General features: G+C 46.7%; 1 long non-coding RNA gene across 1 annotated transcript in view; it reads left to right on the forward strand.

Annotated features, from left to right (window-relative positions):
* Positions 1-6000, forward strand: part of LOC141569453 (uncharacterized) — a 128533-nt gene that overhangs the window by 95979 nt on the left and 26554 nt on the right. The gene's annotated exons all lie outside the window — the stretch shown is intronic.

Below are 6000 nucleotides of genomic sequence, written 5' to 3' on the forward strand. Positions count from 1 at the left end.
ATAATCCTCTACGTCAAATGAGTAATTATTATCATTATCGTTCTTAACAGAAATAATAGCAGTGTTCAATTAGTAACACAGTTACTGCTGATAGCTAAGACGGGTAGTGCACTGTGTGCCGGGGACTGTTCTAACGCTTTCCATTCATGGAACCCTCCTAACAAGCTGTGAGATGAAGCAGTGTTATCATCTCCACTTTACAGTTGGGTAACTGAGACACTGAGAAATGGAGTAATTTGACCAGATTATGTAAGTAGCAGAGTCATAATTTGAACCACAGCAAAAGTCTGGTTTCAGAGTCCAGGCAGTTAAATATGCTGCTCATGTCCTCTCTCCCTCTCTCCCCCTCCCCCTCCCCCTCCCCCTCCCCCTCCCCCTCTCTCCATCTCTCTCTCTGTTCACACACACACCCCAAAGGAAGGAAAAAAAACCCAGATTATTACTCATGAATTCTTATCTGCATACGTGTATAAAATGAAACGGGAACACACACTTTGTGTAACACCTGTGACGTTGCTGCTGTTAGAATCGTCTCCGTTTTCCTGATAAGGATACCCAGGCTCAGCGAGGTGAAGTTCTCACTCAGGATAACACATTGTAAGTTGGAGGGATCAGGATTCAAACCCAGGTCTGTTTGACTGATACCAAAGCGCTACTGATACTCACACCTGAAAACAACTTCCATCACCCTCTCTCCACGGATTCTGTCTCAGCTCTCCTTGAATGAACTTTGGGACCCTTGTGAAAAAATAAAGGAAAAGACCAATACGGTAAAAAGGTATCTGTTAGCCCTTACGTCAATGGCAGCTCCCACCCCTTGGCTCCCATACACCCACACGGGGCTGTGTCTCCATTTTCATAAAAAAGGTCACATGGGCTTGAGCTCTAGTATTTTCCACTTTAGTTACAATCTCTGGCATGGAAATGAGCTAGCAGCCCCCGTAAGTTGCAAGAGGAGGTCCCACAGGTGACAGATGATGCTGTTTTGCTCTCTGCCATCCTGTATTTGTCTCCGTCTCGCTCTGGTTGCATGCCCTCCCTGCAATTCCATGTACCAAGCGGCCATGAATTATACATGTATTTTCTGAAGTTCGATGAAAGTTCTTCCTCCTTTAAATTGCCGGGTTCCCAAATCTAATATAAATCTAATCCAAACACGCTTAGGAAAAATAGCGTGCCATTTGTTCTTCTATCATCGTGCCTTTTGCTTTATTATGTCCTGTATTCAAAGTGCCGGGAGCTTCTGCTTACTATATAGTCACCTAGGGATTACAGACTAGTCGAATGAGTCTGCAACATGGCTCGGAGAGTTTAGCAACTCAGAAAACACCGGCTCAATCATTCCCACCCACCCACCCTCACACAGCCTGTCCAGGTCCCTGGGATAACAGAAAAGAAGGGACCTACAGTCAAGAAGCCAAACGCCCCAATAAAATCCCATGGCCGAGGAAGCTGGGGCCACTTCCCAAACCTTTTGGCTTTACTATTGAACAAACTCACTTTCAAGGACAGCATCCTAGGTTCTTTATGATTCAGCATCTTTCTATTTGTGCAACTTACGCTGGCCCCAACACACACTCTTTTCTATCCATTTCAAAGTACAGCAGGTCTGTCTGTGGCTTGTTCATAGCGAATAATCCTGTTATCGACTATTTATGAGTGACCTGAGGCCCTTGTATCGATTAGGACTTTTTTTAGTTGAAAGTAAATGAACCATAACTCAAACTGACTTAAGCAAGAGGAAGAAATTGTTAGGCTATGCAGTTGGGAAGTTCAGGGACATCAGAAGCTTCAGGTGTGGCTGGATTCAGGGGTTCAAATGACATCACGAGGCCTGAGCTGCAACCATCCCTCGACTCTACTTTCCTCAGTGCTGGTGTCATTTTAAATAAGCTATCGCCCTAAGTTGACAAGAAGTCCCCTAGGAGTGCCTGGCTCCTACCCTATCACGTTAAGAAGGCAGACAAAGAAAGATCATGCCTATTTAAAAAATAATAATAATGGTGGAAAAGCTGCAGTTATTTACTAAAAGTTTGAGTCAAGATCAAAATTGGCATATTTCACTTAAATATCCTAGTTGAGACTCTATCCAGGAAAATCAGATGATCTGGCAGTAACAGGCCTTAACTGGTAATGGTAACCACAGGCTGGACGCTGAGAGGTGCGCCCTTGAAATAGGAAATACACTCTCCAGTTAGGACCACCCCTCCCGCACCCTGTTGTCTCCCAAACTCTAGAGCTAGGCATCCGTTGTCATCTGTCACCATGCTTCCCGTGTTGCATGGAAGTGTGAGCCTCCATGGACAAGCAGCCCTGCTTTGATGGTGTGATGGGTGGGAGAGCTGGCTGTACTGGGAGAACCAGGGCCCAGGGCGGACAAAGCTATGCAGGCAGAATGAAAGCAATGGCAAAGACGCACCCACAAATGGAATATTCCACCTCTCTCTCACCCCAAATGGAAACCCCACCCAGATTGGTCCACAGCTAAATTGACAGCTCTGGGTGATTATCCAAGGGCACGTATGTAGGAAATGCATCCCATATCTTTCAAGCCCGTCATCATCTTAAGATGGAAAGAAAGTGATCTCCAACTATTTTAAGAAAGCAATGCCTAGGATGCTACATGCTTTCAACAGGGGAGTTTCCTTTCTGGGATCAGAATGATTCACTGGATACTTTTTGCCTGGGACCAGCAAAAAAAAAAAAAAAAAATCTATCTTTACATCTTTGTATAAATTCTGGTGCACCTAAGCAAGGATTCAGGTTCATAATAGGAACCACCGGATGTGCATTTTTTAATTTATCATATTGTTTCCTTGGCTTCCTGTGTGATCCAGGGTCTTGACTGGCCGTTTCTCTGGCAGAGAGGTCATGGTTGTTAACCCTTTTTAACATCAGGAAGGAAGCGTATTATTCCTCCACTTCCGAGGTGGAGAAAGTTGATTTCGGAAAGGCTGGATGGCATGTCTGAATGTGCCTGGGCAAGTGTGAGCCCAGGAACAGCACAACCTTCCTGCCGAACTCCTGGAGAAGGGGAAACCAAGGGACTTGTGATCTCACAAGGGCCCCACACTGGAACCCTTCCCTGCGGTATTTAACTATAATTAGCGAGAGCCATCCATATGGCAGCTCTTCTCGGGCCAGATGGGTGGTTGTCAGGCTGCACGTGATCTTTGCCTCACTTTGAAGGAGATGTGAGTAATTCGGAGGATATTAATCCAAGCAGGGCTATATTTGTCTCCATTCCTTGGGTTGATAACACATCTCTGTCTGTTCTCGAGGCCTCAGGGGTCGAGGGTACAAGCATCAAGATGGCCCCGCCCGGAGCCCAAGGGAACAGATGCCTCCCTCTGTGGGTCCTATTTGCTTTCACAGACCCATCCTCTAATGGCCTCAGCCACCCTTAGAGGAGCACCAGAAGGAAGCTTGTGGGATGTCCGAGCCTTAGAGTTTGTCAGATGAGGAGACGGGGGCTCAGAGAGGGTGTGCGGCTGGGCCAAAGCAAATTAAAGAGGGGGTTGAAATGGCATTCCCATGACTTCTCTTTGGTTTTATGTGGGAATGACATCCCATTTTGCATCTGCTGAGGAAAAACATGAAAAATTCAATAGTTGCCTTAGTCTTATTGTCAAAACATCAAAAAATTGTGTGGTTGCCCTAGAAGTGGAAGCAGAAAAGCTGTCAGGATTCAAGGTGGTTCTGCAAACAACCTCTGCCATCCATCTCTTGCTTAGTCTGCAAGTTTTCTCCCTAACGTGGCTCTACACCTCATCTCTGAATTCCACTACCCTCTCTCTCTCATCTAACTGGTCCCCTTCCATATCCCAGAGGAAGCCAGTCTGATCGGCTCTACTAATAGCCATCAGCTTCCCTGGTGAGCTCGTAGGTCATTGGCCAGCCAGTGGATGAGCTGTAGATCCCATATCCAATCAGAAGTGTCCATGGAGAGAGCAGCCTAGCTGAGAAGAGACTGCAGGTTCTTCCTCCAGGGTGTCTGCCTTAACTATCACTGGGCCTGATTCACTGCCTACTTATGTAGTCTCCCATTTCTGGCCTGCGCTAGCCTTTCACACCCAAAGCCTTACTCTTCCTCCCCTCTGTGGCCTTCAGGTTTTGTGGATGGACAACTTGCCCCGATGCCCCACCAAAGAGACATAAATCAGTTAGGGTCTTCTCTCTTTTCCTAAACTATAGATGGCGAGTATCTTTCAAACCAAAAGCTGACTGTGATTGTGAGATAGAGGCGGAGTTCTTAAGACTCTAAGCACAAGAATAGGTTCAGTGGGAAGGAGTTCCGTGAGTGATTAGTAATGTCTGCCTGGGCACAGAATGGTGGGTGATGGCCCATCTTCCATCTCCAATCTGACAAGGACACAGATTTGCTCCTAGAATCGTTGCCACATCGTGCTGTTGGTCAGGATGCAGGTGAGGCAAGGGGGAGCACTAAATGCATTCACCTCCACTGCCACAAGGCAAATGGCTCAAATGCTCTCCTTCCTGGTTCATCCGAAGCTCCACCTTCCTGTGCAAAAACGCATCTCCTGTGATTCACTCATTATGGCATCAGGAAACAGACCCACTGAACCATCCTTCCTGGGTAGTTGGTGGAATTAGGCAATTATGCTCTCTCTTCATCTTTTTCAGATGTTGTTAATGAGCCATGCAATTAGGAGAGAAAACTGTGCAAGCAAGTTATGACTCTTTGATTCTTGAGGACACAACAGCGATTGCACTGTTAATAATTACTTTCTGAGGGGCAGGCACTACTGTCAGGGCAGTGGTGTGACCGATACAATGCTCATGGCTTCTCATTCAACTTTATAACAACCCTGTGAAGTCACTACTTACAGTACTTTCATTTTACAGGAGAGGACCTTGCCTGCAGTCACACTGTAATTAGGTAGCAGAGCTGGCTTTTACCCTGGGTGACGCCTGTGCCCAAAATCTGGGTTCTTCCCAAACCTGTGTGTTGTTTCTGAGCAAGGGTGTGGGAGACCTGACCTCTAGGGCAGCCCTCCTGAGCTGAATACGCCCTTGTCTTTATTTTTGTTTAATCGGCATTTGAGAGGGATACTGTGTGTGTGTCTGTGTGTGTGTGTGTGTGTGTGTGTCTGTGTGTGTGTTTTCTGCAAGCAGCTTGGCTGCCTGCAATAGATTGGATTTAGAAGATTTGGGCTCTAAAGGCCAAGTGAATAGCACGTATCCACCGGGTCACAGAACACACGCCATGGGCGAGGTTTGAATTGGGCCTTAGTCCCAAGCCAGAGAGCGCTAGGTGAGCTCATCTCCAACTCCTGTTGTATGTATTAGTTTCCCAGGGCTGCTATAACAACGTAGCCCAAGTGAGGTGACTTAGAACCTCAGAAGTTTATTAGCTCAGTGCTGGAGGCCAGAAGTCCAAAATGAAGGTGTCACAGGGCCACGCTCCCTCTGAAAACACAGGAGAGTAACCGCTCCATGCCTGTCTCGTAGCTTCTGGCTGCTCAACCGTTCCTTTACTTACAGGTGTGTCACTCCGGTCACATGGATACCTCTTCCCTCTGTCTTCTTCACATCATGCTTCCTCTGCGTGTCTGTTTCTGGGTCCCGATTTCCCCTTTTCATAAGGACACGGGTCAAAAGTCATATCAGGTTGGGGTCGACCCTAATGACCTCATCTGAACTTGATTACCACTGGAATGACCCTGTCTCCAAATATGGTCATGTTCTGAGGCAGTAGAAGTTAGAACTTCATTGTTTTTGGAGGGTTTCGTTTGTTTGTTTGGGGGGGAATACAATTTGGCCCATAACTCCTGGGTTCTCTGGATGGAAATCAGAATGTAGGAATTAGCTTTGCACATGGAAAGAATCAAAAGATAAGTGTAAGGTAGCAGGAAAAGTCACCAGAACCAAAGATGGGATTCACGTAGCCTTAGAAACTTGGGTCCCTGGCACGTAAAACTGAAGTGGAGCATCCTGTTCTAGGAGGGGTGAGCAGAGAACATTCGCTGAGCACCTACT

Source organism: Rhinolophus sinicus, chromosome 10 (genome assembly GCF_057876585.1).
Source record: "Rhinolophus sinicus isolate RSI-liver-muscle chromosome 10, RSI-T2T, whole genome shotgun sequence".
NCBI lineage: Eukaryota > Metazoa > Chordata > Mammalia > Chiroptera > Rhinolophidae > Rhinolophus > Rhinolophus sinicus.